Below are 18,827 nucleotides of genomic sequence, written 5' to 3'. Positions count from 1 at the left end.
TGCATTTACCAAGCATCAGAGTACTTCAAAGAAAATAAAAAGCAAAGAGACCTTGACTAAATTTTCAAAGACTATATTATTGACTTTTAAATTATTAATTATTTTTTTCGGCTCTCACGCCCAGCCGAGGTGAGCAGTTTTAATCCTAGCTCTCGCCCAGCATGGAAACAAACACATCACCGAATCCTCGCCAGCCTGCAGCAGACACAGAGAAAGAAATGGCAAAGGAAAGGAAGGGAGGCTTTCAGAAACTCGACACCCGGGACAAGGGACAGGAACATGCGGCAGTGTTTACTGGCGAGCCGTCTGGAATAATCTGCACCAGGTCGTGAGAAAGTGCCAACCGCGTGACACGTGCTATGTAAGTACATGGATAATATTCCATCTTGTTGAGTTCTAATACTGTTTCTTAGGTGAAGAAATCATTGTTATTAAAGTTAGTGCACTTTCTCCTTTCTCGAACCACTGTGTCTGAACATTTCATGCGATCCTGTGAACAGGTTGCGGAACTTGGCTATTATTCTTTTGCCCGTAGTGACCTACTTTTAGGCGCGTGTGAGAATTAAAATGGATGGGAGAGGAGGTGTTTTGTATTGGATGTTTTCCAACATATCATAAGAATATAGCGTACTTTTGAACTAGTGATTGATAAAATCCTTTGTTTTTCATTCTCTATATTTGGCGGGAAACATTCCAACCATCTAACCCTGTCTGGAGGCATCCATGGGAAAATTAAACAATTAAACTAGGGGAAATATTTTGTTCAGTTAAAATATTCACTTTAAATATAATGGGTGACTAAAAGTTTTTTCCCTTTCCTTTTATTTGGTAAATTAAATTAGTAAATTTGTGAATTAAAAAAAAAATATCAAAAGCTTGAACCATTCGATCAGCTTCGACACAAATGCTCTTTGGCTACAGATTATAGTCACGATGCAAAAGTCAAACTTTCATATAATACATGCATGCAGCTTCCTCTCTAGTAAGTTACAGTAAGTTTTTGTTCTTTTAATTTTGTCTTTGAAAGAACCTTTCCATCATTGCTTAATTTCGCACAGATACTCTTGGTTTAATACTCGCCTAAATATATATTGGTTGAGATAAACGCTCGATCTTTGTATATATATTCAAAATAAGCCTCATACGTCTTTATTGACTAAAATCTAACTCACTATATGCTGCCTATATCTATTATGTAATGTTAGTAAATGCTGGTTACACTTAACAGTCTTTTTTCCATGGATTGGTTGTGTATTTGTATATCTCTGACCGTCTGTGAATTCGCAAGTTCTCACCAACCACACCCCTTTTGTCATCTTATGCGGTCTCTCACTCTGTGTTTACTGACCACTGGGAGTTCACCAAGGTTGGAAATTGTTTTGAAGATGGAGCAGACGTAAACAAGAAAACTGTAAAAAGAAGTCTCAAATTAAAGCTGTTTGACAGCTATTTATTAATTTTGTATTTTGTGATGTAATGACGGTTACACCCTAAAGGGAAACAACTAAGGCACAACATTTATAACATAGTCGCTGGTGTTATATCCCTTACTGCGCTTCACCGTGAGCTTGGTGGAAAAACAATTTTGTATATGATGCAGGTCATAGAAGTTTTGTTTAATAAGTTTATTCTTGAATTAAATAGTTCATCCTATCATTCTAGTTTCGTAAGACTGTTAAAAATTAAAGGTAAAGGACAACAGCGATATAGATCTCTCCACTTCATGAAGTATTCATATCGTTTACATACAGCGTACAGAAATCTGATGTCTTAATTACTTCACGTGGTTTGGACAATAGAAGGGAAACCTTTAAAAACCCTAAACAATTTCCCGAACTTCTGACATGATCACAAATAGTTGTAATCGCTAGTTTGATTATAAGATATTACTATAGCGCTCTTACGTTACAACGGGGATGTAGCTCAAATGGTAGAGCGCTCGCTTAGCATGCGAGAGGTACGGGGATCGATACCCCGCATCTCCATGGGGTTATGTTTTTTGCTTTTCTTCCGGTCTTTGTGTTTTAATTACATATCTTAAAAGAGGTTTCTTACGCACATAACATGTTAAAGCAAATAGGACGAGTTATTGCTCGAATCATTCTCTTATCGTGGCTATATTAATTGTTGCATTCACTTTAAAAAAACAAACCCAAAAACTACCATTTAACAATTAACGGATTCCATCATCATTTTAAGAAGGCGCGTATTAAACTGCAAAACGATCGAAAAATCAAAACCCATGAGATTAACATGACAATGTACAGACTGGTTTGCTGTTTTGCTGTCCATTTCTGTCCATCTTTCGTTTAAATGGCATGTGATGGGTAGTAAAACCATTCTAACCACCTCACCCATTTTTATTTTCTAAACTCTGCTCGACAGTCGAGTTTTTATGTTAGCTTTACAGCAGAACAACACATCTGCAGGATTTCATCATTCTGCCGTTATTCTCCAAGGCGGGCCGCAGTTTTCTTTGTTTACTGATTGCTTAAAAAATGAGCTTAGACGTGTTTCCATGAAGTTAAGTATGCTTTGATCCGACTCAGAAGTTCTTTCTTTAGAACATTGTTGGATTTATGGTTTTCATTGACCATCCACATCGTCAGGTAAAAACACCATCATCACTGCACAACGACTTTCAAACGTCCGTTGATTGGCTGAGACTTTTAGCAAACGTTAGTGCGACAGTTGACGATGGTAGGGCCCTGGTAGGGATGAAGGTAGCTACATTATTATTTTTTTTCTTTAAGAAAAAGAGAAGCAGAAAATAAGATGACATTGACAGAGACAGTTCAAAAATATGTATCATGTAATCATAGATATCTTTGTAGAGGAAGATAAAGTTTGCAGTATAAACATTATTTTTTAGAGAATAATTCATACTATGTCGAACAGAGCCCCAAGGAATTCCCACTCCCAAAATATGTGACGAATTAGTTCTGTCAGTTACCTGATTAATCTCTGAGGGTGGTCAGTCTAAAAACCTACTTACTAATCGAGAAAAGACTACCGACTAAATTTAAGGACTGCAGCTGGACAATGGGCAGACTTCCGTACGCATGCGTTCTAAATTTGGGTGACACACGTGTTCCCCTTCTGTGACGAGGGCTCACTTCAGGCTCAAATCGAGGCTGTTGTGGACTGTCACGTTGGGCGGTGAAGATCGGTGAAGCAAGTTAGCAAACTTTTTGTTTCAAAGAAACTTTTCGAGAAGATCAGCGATAAGAAGTAGGCGGAAACCAAAATGTAAGTATACTATCCTACTATTGTACAACACTTTGTCTTTGTGACCTGTTATTTTGTGTACAATGTAGTTACTATTTAGGTTGTGTACAGAATGGCTGCCTCGTAACTCAGAGGCCCTTACCGCCGTTACTGCTAGTACATGTAGTCCTGCTAGTGGGAGACCACATTCTGAATGTAACGGTACAGATTATAGTGATCACAGTAATATTGTTACATGTCTCAAATTTTAAATTGAAATGTATGCTTCTAAAGGCAAAATACTTTTAAAGGACAGTTTCTGGAAATTTCGTATATACGGTACTTCACATTGATATCAGTAGCTGCGTACATCACAATCACGATTACACAAGATGAGTAGAATTGTATCCGTTTATAGTTATAAGATATCAGTCAGACATGCAGAGAACATTTCAACAGCCTTACATATCGGAAATTTTAATCTCACTGTGGTCCTTGTGGCATATCAAGAAATCAAAGGATAAGCAATGATAATGGCATAGATATTATATTTAATGTAAATATCTGCCTAGAGTATGTAGTGCCTGTATTTACAGCATCTAACAGTAGCGTTAAATTAAGTGTTAGGTTAGTGAAGCTTATGTGACCATGAACAGAGAAGTAAAACAGTGTCGCAACAGTATTAACAGTCAATAGTTTACATCTAGGTAATACTGAGAGACCAGTTTTTATGAAAAATCAGATGATTCTTTTCTCATCTCTGTTGCCTTACAATTGCAAAGTAAGATATTACCATGCATTTCTCAGATTTAACTTTTGCCAAAGTGTTTTAAAATGATTATTGAAGGTTCTGCCTTGAAACTACAAAAAGTTTTAAGATTCTACATGATTATTTTAATAATTTTTCTTTGAAGATTTTTATTTTACTTCTCAGACCTGCGTCTAATGTTCAGTTGACCATTGTATTATTTTTAAAGACTTATTTGAATTATTATCTGTGTTGTTGTTACCTTTCTTGCTATCTGCTCTCATGCAAATTCAGTTGGATCATAGTGCTGTCTTGAACTTTCTACAAGCTAACAGTTTTTCATTTGTGAACAACTGTCTTATTAGGTCTTAAGATGATTTTTAGAAGCTGGATGTTTTTGAGAAGTAACAGTGGTATCATTTTAGCTAATAAGACTTTTACTCCTAGTGAGGTTGAGTGAAGCTAAAAATGGTCAGTTTTCACATAATTATCGCAGTGATGGTCATACATCGAAAAAGCAAATGAGCAATTTATCAACATTATGATTTGCTCTCTTACTGATTAGGAAAATTTTTAGGTTCATGGTTTTAAGCAAGTTTCTATCAGTAAACAAGGTGGCAAATAAGAAATAGAAAAACATTTAGACAAATAAGGTTTTCCCAACTGCAAACTGTTTCAAACAAACAAACAGTGTTAGAAAGTGCTAATATTCAAAGTCTTAGTGTTTAAACCTGCTAGTTAGTGAGATTATATTATTATTATAGAAACGCCTTGGAATGTCAACTCTTGGGGATGGGTAAATGTATCAATAAATAACAACACGAGGAAAAGTGTTCTTGATCCCCAAACCTTGTCCGTCCCAAATTAAACCCCAGCTGAGATGTAGAGAATCAACTGATATTTTCATCACCCCTCAAGGAGGAGGCAGGATTGCTTTAAGCTAGCATTAGCATTGTTGATTCACATGAGGACACAACAATTTTTTTCCTTCTGACCACTTTTGTAAAATTTGACTTGAAAACAAGACAAGAATGAATATTAATGAAATAAGTAGAGATGGACTTTTAAGATTAACTGGAGAAGTGTGGATGTTGGGTGACAAAGGTGGTGAGTGTGATATAGTTGTCTGGATAACTGTTTATTTCCGATGAATTTGAGGATGATGGAGATGTGTGTGATTTGTGGTAAAGGATTGCTCAGTTTACATACTAAGGTCCTGTGTGTAACAATTGATGTTGATTCCAGTTTGTAGGCCTGTGCTTCATGATGCATTAGTGTCAGGGGGTGTAATGAAAATAGACCCCCATTGTTGCCTTTGTCCTCAACTTTGGGTCATAATGTTTGAAAATCAGTTTTTAGATATCAGTGTGGACTCATTTTTTACCTTTGAGAAATAGCTTTGTTGTTAATAAGCTCAGTACCAGCAGTCAATAAAGTTTCAGACACTGTAGCTGTGCCCTTGACCTGTGAACCAAGGTATGATTGCTAAGGAGGTACAGTGTTGTAACAGTTGAAACTGGACCCAGCCGGTCCACCGTGCATAAAGGCCAGACAGAAGAAAGTAGTTGACCCTGACCCCACCCCTCTAATCAAATAGGTTAGCGGTGACCATGATGGACCAGCAAAGTAAACAAAGTTCTAGTGCTGTTGTTGTTGTTGATAAGCATGTCGCGAGTCTGGGATAGCGAGCACAAACATTTGTAGATGATCTTGCTGTCTGTGAATGTGAAGGGGACTGGAACAGCATTACAGTGAATAAAGTGTTAGTAGTGCTAGCGGCCCCTTACTGTGCAATACAACTCGGCCTTCCTGCTTACTTCTCAGTGGTTTCCGTTGCCCTGACTCATGTTCTTAACAGAAGCTGTCATCGCTGTTCGCTTCTTCGTGATCTTTTGTCTTTCGCTGATATTGTGATCGGGGTGCTTAGTGAACAATGGTGTGTCATCTTAACCCTGTTGTTACACACAGTGTTGCGTAAGACGCACGTGGTGTACAATGAGCATGGGCTTTGTTATGACCACCTGCAGCTGTGAAACGCCCCGAGGGTTCCTGGCGAACTCCCGCTTCGGCATCCAAGGGGTGCTGTCGAAGTTACCGATCTTCGACCGAAGAGAGGATATGCTAGCAGCTTTTCTCAGTTTGTTTCTGCCAACCAATCCCCTTCCTCATCCACGCCCCTGGTGTGCCGATTCTTATTGAGGTTCTCTAGCTGCTGCTAAAGCAGAGTCGCCCACAGTTACAAAGAATTTCCGTAGGCTTTAACCTCGTGCTTCCTGTATACCGTCCTCATCATAGAAATCCAGCGCGTGGATGAACTTATGACATCAACAACACAGCTCAGAGGGCACACAAGCGGGAAATGATGGTTGAGAGCGATTGCTAGTAGTAGTAACACACCGTAGTCTGATTTCGCGGAATCTGAAGCAAATTGTTATTACAGTAGTCATGAGATTGTGCACCCTGGAAATGATATGTGTATGCTTAGGTTACATCGCTAGGTCCCTTGGTTGCAATGTTTGCCGATGTGTGCAAACTGCGAAGCAAATAAAAAATTTACTTATTTGACTGCTGGTTAGAGTGAGCTTTTAGAAGAACCTTACGATACGTGGACTACGCTGATAGTGATTAATTCCTTGAACCCGTCTCTCGTGCTTCTTTTGCCTTATCTAATTTTCTTAGCACTAGGGAGAATCCGAACTGTTCCATCTTGTGTCCTTCAAAAAGATAAAAGGTCGTCTCAAAACATTAAGGTCATTAGTGGGGAGAGATGTTTTAGAGACTAGCTGCGTGTATCTCTTTTCCCTTCTATTCCTTCCCACAACCATATAGAATGACAGCTAGATTGTCGGGGTTGGTGGTGGTCTGTGTGTGTGTGGGTAAATTCTCCTTGCCACACGGGTATTGAACCGGCGGGCCTTCGAGTTTGGACGTCAGTGCTGTAGTCACTTGGCAGTCGGCTCCTCCAGCTTGGCCTTTGCTGTTCATCAGACTCGAAGAGTTTATTATGATAACCACTTCGCCTCTTCAAATACTCGTGATGCTGTTTATACCCACTACCACTGGCAGGGCCGAGTAATTGTTTTGTTTATCAAAGTGTGTTGTGCAAATATGCAGCTTTTTCTTAGTCCTTGAAGCTATGGTGTAACCAATTGTGCGAATGAGTTTAACAAATATTTTAGAGAATGTTTACTAACAGTTAACTGTAGGTAGAGGTTGGCATAAACAAGCTTATCTTAATCTGTTCTACCCATAGTACGTAGCAGCTTCATCTTTTTGGTGTAGTAAACAAAGCAGATAGGTCAGATGCGTGTTGTGCTCGTTTGTGACTGTAAAATGTGCACTAAAATGGTTTGCTCGTGTCGGGGGGAGGGTAATCTTGAGGGTAGGGTGTGTACTTCTTGCAAATTTAGATCAGTTGCACACACTGCTATCAGGTAAATTTTGAGAGAACAAGAAATGATTTTCCTAATTCTGGAAAGACCTTAAACAACGCAGAAGCAATTTCTGTGCGCATGTCGTCGTCGGGAAATGAATAGTAAAAAGAAAATAATAACTGCAGGATATCTAAGCGGATCTCTCCTACCCCACCCGCTCTTTTGAGTGTTTGTGTGTGTGTGTGGGGAATCAGACGCGGACGAGACAAAATGAACCTGGTAGCTCCTGCGTTGGCCTTGCTGTATATTGTGTACAATACTTGCCTCGGAGAGGAGTGACCCAGGTGACCTTTGCGTCTAGATGACAACGTGTTCAAGTGACCTGGTCCCACGCTCGTTGCGCTTTCGAGGTTGAAGACCTTGTAACGATGGCAGCATGTCCTTTGTACCAGTCTCCATCATTTCTCTCTTGCCCATCACTTGATGTTTGTCACAGACACTCACGCAGTCGCCTCGACATTTACGAGTTCTTTTCTTCATTTGTTAATTATATCAACTAAATCTGCCTCATTGGGTAAAGAAATATGGTACAACACATAATAAAATTATGCTTAATTGTTGACGAAAAACTAATTCTTAAAGCACAGCCTCAAAGTTACTAATTTAATCAACTAATTATCAAATATCCCAATAGGAAGTTTCTTTTCCCGAGTGTCAACAGATGAATGATAACAAACGCTATTACAGTCACTGGAGCTTGATGTTTGACAGACTCAAGAAAATATATATTCCACGGATTATCTGAAAAGAAAATCACTGACGCCTTTCAGGTCCGCACTAAGACGTGGCCGCCATGGAACGTGACTCGTTGTAAGCTGCACGTTGTTCTCTCAAGATACTGGGTGCATCCCCCTACCCCTGAACAGCTGACTAAATCAGTTATCTGATTTTATAAGCTTGGTCTATTTCTGAATTTAATCAGATTTTCACATTTATGTTTAAGAAACAGACGCAACACGGCCATAAAGCTTGAGGTTTGCTTTTCTCACCTACTCCGCCGCCAGCATTTTATTTACAGGTTCTCAGGCTAGAGGTCCGGTGATCGCCGGATGTGTTGTCGGAGACTCCCTGTCACTAGAACCAGATCCCCATTGGTGAAAAGTTCAAAAGCAATAATTAATATTCTGCTTATTTTCTGCCCTTAGTGTGTCACCAAACACCTAACCCTGTATTGCGGGTTTTTATTATTATTTTTTTTAATCGAGGCGCCTCAGCCTTGCAGTGTATTTTTGTCTGCCACCGACAGTTTGTCAAGCATGCGTCATTGAACTCAAGAGCCTGAACTCGAGCCAGTTTATTTTCGCTCCGTAATAAACTTGATATAAAAAGAAAAACAACTCAAGACTGTCGTACCTCTCCTCATCCCTCCTGTAGGAGTCGTATTTGCTGGTGTAAGGGATCCTTAGACCTGACGCAATAATACGTCACGTGATCAGTTTTATTTAAAAAAGGACAGGAGTGGGAAGCTCGGCGTTTCGCTGTCGCCGCGTATTTTCCGGTGCTGACTGAGCACGGCGGTGGGAGTTTCGGTACCACCCTGTCAGTCGTCGTTAACGCAATATCACTACACATCTTTAAACCCCATCCTCTCTCACTTCATTCAAGGCTGGCGAGAACGGGAAGTCGCTGTACACATGTGGTAGTGGCAACAGTCCCACGTGTAACGAGTGGCCTCACTTTCTGCCGGTGGCTAGTCAGTTGGGGAACAAGCCATTCTGCTGTGCACAAGGCTTTAGAATGTGTTTACAGCTCAGTGACTAATCACTATAACCACTAGAGGTATTGCCTCACCGTCCACCACAATTATGTGATTTAGACTAGACAGGCATGGTTGTATGCTCATTTGGTATCATGGTGCACATTGGATACTCGGTAGATAGGTGTACATTTTACACTCGAGTTGTTGGAATACTGTTGATACACCGGTGAATAGTTTATACTTGGTTCACTAAATCACAATGTACACTTGGTACACTGATGAATACTGGGTGTATTGCTGTACGTACCCGCTAAAGCGTATATGTGGAATCCTATGTATGGCACCCACATGAACAGCGCTTAGCTTGTTGGTGAGGACGAGGACAGGTGGGAGAACTCTTTAAGTGGACAAGACCTGGAGATTTGGACAGTGCCAACAGTCGTCGGTCGATCGTACTTTCGGCACTTTCATAGAAGCTTCGTCACCTGCCCATCGCTGTCAAGTCTCGTGGTGACAATGTTCAACATCCTGGGCCTTGTTTCGATTTGATGACAACTCTAAAAAGGAACATGTTTTTGTGTTTCGTTTCAGCTGTTGAGGATATATGTTTTTTTAAATTTAATTGGCACGTCGTTAAAGTGTTTATTGGAGGGAAAAAAACAACTGTATGTATGTATAACTGCTGCGAAACATCGATCAGTAAGCTGATTGGTTCTAATTATAATCGTGACACGACTATGAAATCACCATTAGTACAGGTAACTGATGTGTCTCCCAATACAGGCAGTAGCGGCTACCTATCCAGGAAAGGGTAACTTACAATACAAATCACGTGATCTCACCCAATACTACTACTGTCAAGCAACACACGCGCACACTTCAGATCCACTAGTGGACACTGCAAGGGACTGGGTAGACAATGTCCTATGTATAGGTGCTCAATAAAGTCTCCACACCGATGAAATTATGTGGAAACATTTACTGAAATCTTTAGTGCATCTCAGTGTTACAATACTACCACCACTGCCACGATGATCTGTCCCCCATCCTGGCTCACTTTCCCTGTATACCCACCGAAACCATCCAGTTGCATAAACTCTCCGGCAACAGCCGAAACTGCTCGCCTCAAGCTGAGTAACATCCCGAGTGTGTAAAGTGTTACCAAGATGCAGTTGATTCCACTGAAAAGGCACCACACCAGCCCCCCGCGTGTTTACACAGGGTAAAGCTGATGACGCAATCATGGGGGGAAGCCAAAGACTATCTTGCTTATTTTTTGTTGTTGTTTTGTCTGATAGGTAAACATTTCTGGCGTGCATGTCATTGTTGAAGAAATCGATCTCATAGGTCACCGTCTAGTGCACGTTTAGTCAGCTCGTTGATTACTAAAACTTGCTTTGTGAGGAGAACGTGAGAACAAGTCGTAAACTCGGTCCGTGATAAATAAGATTTCTTAAAAAGTTTACCTCAGGATATTCAAGGGAAACACATTCAGAACAATCCTTTCGGTGTTGGTTTGTTCGCCATTATTCTTCACAGGAAAAGTATCTTCTAATCTAAGAAAGGCAAATTTCCACTCTGTATAAACCCTCCTAGAAATCACGAAATGGTTCTTTGTGGTAGAAGTCGTGTACGAAAGCTCTCGAAATAACCAATACCTGTTTATTCGAGACATCTGGATTCAGTCCCGAAGACCCTTAAAGGCCTACTACTACTACGACTTGTTACAGAAAGAACGATGCAATACCACGACTTCGCTAAGTCAATGGTTCATTTATATTTTGAACAGACTATCACTGATGCAAAACGTTTTACTTTAAAACTACTTACTCACCTGCCTGTCAAAACAGAGTTCTCTCGTAAAGGGAGACAACGCAAGTTTCGCGTAGATTACAGTTATGCAGTATTAACCGATTTAATAACCCCCTCACAGACGCAAACATCTGTTGAGATGTTGTCAGTCTGCAAAGGCACATGCTTGTATAGGTATATACATTTGTATAGACACGATCTACTACGTGATGACGTCCTAGGAGGCGGGAGGGGCGAACGTGCGGTGAAGCACGCGCCACGTAAAGCGATTCGTTTCCCCCCTCCCGCGCAATTTCCTGCCTTGTTGACCAGGTGGAGGATTGTTTACATTATTTGCGACCCTTGTTTACGGATCATAGATTACTGTAGACTGTAGAGTGTAGACTAGGCAGAGAAATTTGCTGCGATGGGAACTCTCGCACTTCCACGAAGAGGGTTGTAAAACTTGTGTGGGTTTTCTGTGGGTTTTTTTTTTTTCCCGGACATCATAGTGACAGAACTAAAACTACGGGAGGACTCATGAATAATTCCTTTGTGCTTCTTGAAGTGGTGGTCTTCGAAAGTATGTAACGTCTGTTTCTTGTGCATAGATGCGCGTGGTGTGAGCGTGTGTATACAGTGCCTGTCCCTCCATGCATGCTCGTTCTGATGAAAGCAAGGGCTCTGGGTTCCCTGGGGACGGACGAGGTGCACAAGTGCGGTGACCTTTGTACCGTGACGCTACCTACCTCGGTCTCAGGTCGTTTGTGTTATCCTCCCTATTGCACCCAACACACACACACAAGCAACCATGAACAGGTCTTTCACTTGCTCGCTCACTGATCGGGTCAACTGGTGATTTCTATTAATAGAATCAGTCACGACCAAATGTAAGACATAAAAGCGGCCAATAAAGATGGATGAAGGGAAGACATGCAGATGCAGGATGTTTATTAGAAATGTCAGCTCCAGTGAAAATAGAAAAATGCTGGCTGATGTCCTGTGCTTGACAGTCGTCCGTTTTATTGCGTGTATTCCTGACTATTGCTGTTGCCGCATTACAACCCTCTCTGCTGACATATCTTTAAAATAGCCATTTAAAGTATCATTCAAGAGCCCTAAAAATGTAAGCTTTTATAAACAGTTCAACATTTATACACCCAAGTTTTGTCCACAGAAATAGAAAAGTGTAAAATCAAAATCTTTCAAATAATTCTGTAATTTTGCGAGATCCTCCCAGTTCAACTTGTCAGCTGTCTTTATCACCGAACGACTCGGGATATGTACAGACATTTGAATGGATCGAGCTATGTACAGCCATAAACATGTTGTCGGCTATCAAATTATATTTCTCCTGATTTCTTTGACAAATCAACGCTGCCTGTCACGAAAGCACCCGATTGTGTATTCTACATATATATATATACTTTGTCAGTTTATGTCACATAATTTATTATCGCCCCGCAGAGCAACGATTTGTACAGTATGCTGAAAATTAGAAAACAAACAAATGGTAGATTTGTAAGAACTGGCTTAGTTGATATCCGCAAGTGTCATTACCTAAACCATGGGCGTGTATAGGTGGATTGCTGTCTGTCTGCCAACCGGAAGCTTTGTAGCCTAATGCCTCGTTTTAGGAGTTAGCTGGGAAAAAAATCGTCTGCCAGCAGTCCAGTAATACAAGTTCGTGCCTAAACAGACCTTGGCGTCGGCTCGAGATATGTAATCAAATGAATAATCTTCAACAGAACATACGCAAGGTCCTTGTTATCGGCCATTTGTCACGGCGTCTGGCTACTACTAGGGTCGTCACGCTCTGGCTGCGGTCTGTGGTCAAGATTGCAAGGGACGCGGGTGTTGCCTGTAGAAATAAAGATTGCTAGGTAAGGACTGTCGACGGGGATGATAAAGACCTTTTTTTAAATTTAATTTAAACCCTATCCACCACCTTCTACGAGATAGGCGATGTACGCACACACGTTTGAGGAGGAGACGGGGGACATAGTCAGTTATCCTTTCTCTCTCTCTTAAACCCCGCCTTACACCGATATACGACTTTAGCGCATTTCGCAATTCAAACTAATTCGAACAAAAATTAATGAGAAGACCGTAGAAAACCTTTAAACATTGTTAAAGCGTGTGTTTAATGATCCTGGTCGCTAGTCACATGGCGATATTACCGGGGTCACAAGGCTCACGCGTGCGCAGGTCACGAGCGGAGGTACATGGCGGGCGAATGTCGAGCGGAGCAAGCAAGCTTTGAAAGGATTCCCAGCCTTGTTGAGAAGGAAGGGGGTGTGTAGTGGGGAAGGGGATGTGTTGGGAGGGGACGTGTACACGGTTGCTAGCCTTGAGGGGGATGCAGCGTGTTGGAGCCACTGTGACCCTGACATGTCACACGTGTCTCGCTCTCTGTGTGCGCGCGAGAACACCGCGATCCACGGCATGTTTCCTCCTCCCTCTATCCCCTTCTCTCTCTCTCTTTTTTGCACTCTAAGGGATAAACGTCTGCCGTGGATTGATGCGTGCTTCTGTCTTCGTGCGAATAGGAAATTGGCTAGCGGCAGACCAACTGATGCTTTTGTAAACATGTGTCTGCACATTTTGTTGTTGTTTTTTGCATGCACGTCTATTTAAATCGTATTGTCTGCCCGTTACATCACGTCAGAGGGGTTTAATAGTTTAAGATCATTAGCAAAGTTCATGTCTCTATGCAACATCTATACGTATAATTAATATACAGTACGATGTCTTCGCCTGTATAAAGTCATAAAGTGTTAATACCAGGTATCGCTTCACCGTAAACAGAGCTGTTGTTAGAAATTTTACACCAGTTCTCACTAGTCAGTCACCTTCACCCGCCATTTCCCCTGTCGTAGGCGCCAGCACTTATCACAAGCAGTGTGATCAGATTTCACTAACGGTTTCTCAGTTCTACGTGGACTCCTGACTAGGCTGGGAGAACGCGGGGTGTCCATAGAAAGGAATGGATTGTGAATACTGGAGGACGATAAAGGGTGGCACTGGACGTTAGGTTGTGATGCAGGTGGTGCTTTGTTTACTGCATACACAAGAGGTGCCTTGTCCACATGATCCTTCGCCCTCCCTAAGTAGCTCGGCATCACGAGATCGGTACTGCAAGACTAAACAAAGCCAGGCTATGCGAGGTCCTTAGTATTCGCGATTCCCACAGGCATCACAGCCAGTTGTTCATTTACTGTTTTCGTCTACTCTGTGCATGTAGCCATGATCTGCTGAGCTCCTCTATCCCCACTCCCCAATTCTCCGACACTTGCCCAGAAAAAAAGCGTGCAAATAAATGGTTGAAAATAGCGTCCCGCGTGCGATCTCGCCCTTTTGCAGGTTGAAAGAACGCGCTGACCTTGCTAATTCTACAGGGTTGTGACGAATGTTGTGGTCTTGAGTATGTCCACGCAATGTCGAGGGTGTACGCCCATTCCAGCATTCTTTTGAAATGCCATCCGGTGCCACTTAGAACGCTGGGTGATGTCTCATTACTTGCTTCATCGTAGTCAGTCCTCATAGGATGTCAACATTACATTAAGGCAAACATCTATTTCACACAGAATACCCGGACCTGCACGGCTGGGTGCAGAGTTGATTCTTAGCAATGCACGTAGCTAAAAAGTACGGAATCAATCCCATATTCCTACTTGTTTGGTGACAAACTTTGTTGTTTTACACTACTAGGATGGAGAACGAATATCAAGTTTCTACAAAGATTTTTTTATTATTATTATTGAGAAGTTTTGTGAATCATCATGACCTTTTCAATGCTTATAATGGGCAAGACGTTTGCTCGACATGGGAGGCAGTGGGTATTGGCATGGTTCAGTTTGCTTTGTGAACGTGCACAGCTGCTTAGGTCGGAGGTTAAGGGAGTGGCTTATCGTCAGTTGTTGACGACAGAAAGCAGGAGCGAGGGGGAATTGCACTGAAGCTATTGATAAATGTTTTCTGATTGGTAGACTACACTTGGAACTTTTATGACGAATATTAGTAATTTAAAACACAATCTTCGTACGCTCACCTGTTTTCGATTAAAAATTGGAAGAAAATTGTTCATCGTCAGGTGAATAAACGTGTCTGGTAAATGTTTATTGCGGTGAAGTGTGTACGAGTAGAACTCGAGCAATGAAAGTGGGGTGGAGGTGGGCTTCGAAGACGATTTACAAATGGAGTTTGTGTAGTGCACTACCTGTTGTAGTTCTAACACAATGTGCATTTGCATAGACGGATTCTACTCTCAACAACTAACATTCCTTTAAAGAATAAAGTACTGTTAGGTATTTAATAGTTCATTTGTCACCAGCTGTGCATTTTTAGCTGTTGGCGCCACACAAAAGACTTTTTCTAGCTATAAACCGAATGAACTGCATTAGAAGTAACATGAAAATGAGACTTGCTAAGTAAAGAACGGATCTCACAAAAAAATCACCTCGAGAAACTAGGAGCTTCTCTCCTCCTACCAACTACAGACATGTAGAATTCGTTCTCCTTTGTGTAGGCTGTAAATTATGATATGTAAATCTTATTCCAGACAGCTTCTCACTTCCTTTTTTTCTTGCTGTCAGAAAATTGAAATCTGTATTTCTTGTTATCGTTGGGCAGAACTAAACTATTAACTTAAAGCTGTTGGGAAATAGTGCTGATGGGACACTGTTCATCAGAAAACATCTTGTCTGTCCTCAGGTCGATAGGAGCAGTCATCGGCGGCGTCCCGTCGCTGAAGAAGTTGCAGGGAGCCAGTAACGACGACTGGACAGACCGTTTGAATCATGTGTGGACGGTGTTTCTTTTCGCTATGTTTGCAGTCATCGTGTCCACGGGGCAGTTTGTGGGCGACCCCATTCACTGCTGGTGTCCTGCCGAAGTGAGTAGATGTGGCATGGTATTGGTTTATATATTATTTGTTTTGAAGCGGCGAGGAGGACGTGGATTGACAAACGTTTTCAGTTAGTCAAATGATGTTTTTTTCATAACTTATACATTTTATTGTTTTTATTTTATGGTTGCTTATGACAGACACCTTGTTATCCATCTCGCACGTTAACTAAACCATTATTTCAGTTCACCGGTGCCTATGTCGACTACACCAAAAGTTACTGCTGGATTAAAAACACTTATTACATTGCCATGGACGAAGCCATTCCATTGGACGTGATCAAACGAGAAAATGAAGAGTTGACTTACTACCAGTGGGTGCCACTCATTCTTCTCCTGCAGGCAAGTACTTTCTGTTAATTCTTTCTTGCTTCGCTGTCGTCAGCTGCATTTGGATAATCGATGTCAGAACAACACGAGTAACACTTTTTATATGCATTTCTTACATGCTTGGTTTTCATTTTAATATCAGCTTTCCGTTGTTGTACTTGAAAATATCGGTTGGATGTGTTGCTTTTATTTAGTTAAATTTAATCGTCGTCTGTGGAACGAGGAAAGTGGATGAGGTTTTGATCTTCCAGATTAACTATTGATCGAGGCTGCTTTCTGTTTGATATAAAGGTATCCTCTCCCAAATAACCCTCAGAAAATTTGAAAAGCGTTTGACTTATGTCCACAGGCATTTATGTTCAAATTTCCAAACATCATATGGCGTCTGTTCAACGGCGGCTCTGGCATCAACCTGGACAAAGTGGTGGAGATGGCAGAGAAGACCCAGCTGGGCTCGCCGGAGGACCGTGACAAGACCATCGACCACATCGCCAAGTACCTGGACCGCTGGCTGGAAACACACCGCCAGTACCACTGGAACGTGCTAGTGCGTGCCAAGCAGAAGATGGCGCGTTTCTGCTGTTTCTTCTGCAACAAACGTGCCGGCACCTACCTCACCGCTTTCTACCTTTTCGTCAAGGTGTGTACGATGATCAAGCCTGTGGACTAGGCAAAAGTCACCCTTATAAGCTACTTAAGGTAGTAAAGGTGAAGATTTGTCACATTTGCTTATATAATGGGTTTGTATAAAGCTACAGAACGCTACTTTGAGAATCACTTATTAGCCATACTTAAGTACGCCAAACATTTTTTAAAGGGATTTTTTTTTTTTTTGCACAGGTTTTGTATGCAGCCAACGTTATATCACAGTTCTTCATACTCAATGCCTTTCTGGCTACCGACTACAACCTGTACGGCTTCGAGGTGCTGGCAAAGCTGGGGTCTGACGAAACGTGGAAGGAGTCTCCACGTTTCCCGCGCGTGACGCTGTGCGACTTCCGTATCCGGCAGCTGGCCAACATCCAGACTTGGACCGTGCAGTGCGTGTTGCCCATCAACCTTTTCAACGAGAAGATCTTTATCTTCCTCTGGTTCTGGCTGGTGTTGGTGGCCACTCTCACGTGCATCAACCTGTTGGCCTGGCTGTACCGCGTGGTGGTGAAGCGCAACCGCGCCGCCTACATCAAGAAGTACCTGAAGATTAACAATCAGCTGCAGACGGGCTTCGACAAGAAGCTGTGCCACAAGTTCGCCGACTCCTACCTGCGTGACGACGGCGTCTTCGTCATGCGTGTCATCGCCAAGAACTCCACCGACCTGGTGGTGACGACCTGGTGGACAAGATGTGGCAGCTGTACCGCAGCAAGAAGGCGCGCGACGAAGATGATGTGGTGCCTCCTACGTTGGCGGTGGACCCAAGCGATAAGGAGAAGCAACCCCTGGCCTCTCCGTGAGACGACGACACCCTTTTACCCCACTTTGTCCCTTTTCTCACCCTCTTTTCAAGGATTTCACCGCTTACCCCATTACAGTGAAGGTATAGAATGGGGGAGTACTAAAGTCAAAATTGTTTTATTTCAAGCTGAGGGACAGGAGCAAAGGGACAGGGGTGGGTAGTTTATAAGGACGAGGCAAGAGCATCCACGGTTTCGGTTTATTTTAAAAACCCTCCCACCTACCCGTGCAGATATCTTGAAAAGAACATTTTCACATGAAAGTTATTTGCATTGCTGCCCACGGAGAACTGTCTCGTGCACGGCCGAAGCTACACTTGTATAACCATGGCCTTGCGAGATGGTTTTGTTGTTGTTAGCACGTGACACGAGTCACCAAGCAACACTAGCGGAAGTCCAGCCCATGTTGTGTGCTTTGAAGGTATGCTGAAGGACGGAACACTTTAATCTTGTGATCTACGGATTTTTTTAATTATTATTATTGAACTTTTTGTTAATATGCATTGGCTCGATAGAGAAAGAGAGGAGAAACTGAGAAAGAGAAGAGTGCGAGGGGCATGAGTGAAATTGTAGACCGTTTTGCCCAGTCAAGTCATTGCAAAACAGGGTGGTGGCACTTGTGATGATAATACAGGTAACCGATAGGTATCAAGTAAAACAAGAGTTGATTAAGAGCTGAGTTAACCGTAGGTACCTTTCTGATCCTTAAAAGCACTGCAAAGGTCAGGGTTTGTCAAGAAAAAGCTGCATTGTATATTTTGAGAGTGATTTTTTTTTCCTTTTTCTTTCCTTTTTTTTTTTTGGTTTGTTTTGCACGTTATTAGCAAAATATCTCAGTCCGTGGGAGGAATGCTAGTGGAGTTTTTAGAAAGTCGCTTCAGAGGTGTCTTGTAGTTGAATCCTGATTTTAAATATCAGTAGTATGTATATGTAGTATCTTCAAGCGGTTGATTGTGAAGGAGAACTTGTAAGAGCAACTTGATCAAACAAGTAAAAGTAAACGCACAATCAGTCTATAAATATTATAAGTCGGTTCGTTTATATATATATGTTTATTAGCGTGCCTTACCGTAGGCATAAAATGAAGTCATGATGTTAATAGCAGTCTTAAAATGTCGTACATTGCATATTTGCAAGCCCGATGACTGTTCTAGGATGTCAGCAGTAGGTAAAGCAGCGCCATCTTGCCCACAGTGACCTGCGGAATGCCAGCCGCGACGGGTGAGAAAACCCGATTGAATGTTGATTTTATTTTCATT

The 18,827-nt window shown here is 41.9% G+C and overlaps 1 non-coding gene and 1 pseudogene across 1 annotated transcript; both read left to right on the top strand.

The window, feature by feature from the left end:
- The first annotated feature begins 1,912 nt into the window (after positions 1-1,912).
- Trnaa-agc lies at positions 1,913-1,985 on the top strand. The gene has a single exon. It is a non-coding gene; the product is annotated as a tRNA-Ala (tRNA).
- A 1,002-nt stretch (positions 1,986-2,987) lies between these two features.
- Positions 2,988-17,680, top strand: LOC112564246 (annotated as a pseudogene).
- The last annotated feature ends 1,147 nt before the right edge of the window (positions 17,681-18,827 follow it).

The sequence above is a fragment of the Pomacea canaliculata genome, linkage group LG1 (assembly GCF_003073045.1).
Source record: "Pomacea canaliculata isolate SZHN2017 linkage group LG1, ASM307304v1, whole genome shotgun sequence".
Taxonomy (NCBI): Eukaryota; Metazoa; Mollusca; class Gastropoda; order Architaenioglossa; family Ampullariidae; genus Pomacea; species Pomacea canaliculata.
Note: the sequence above shows the minus strand (reverse complement) of the source record. Positions and strands in the feature narration are given on the sequence as shown.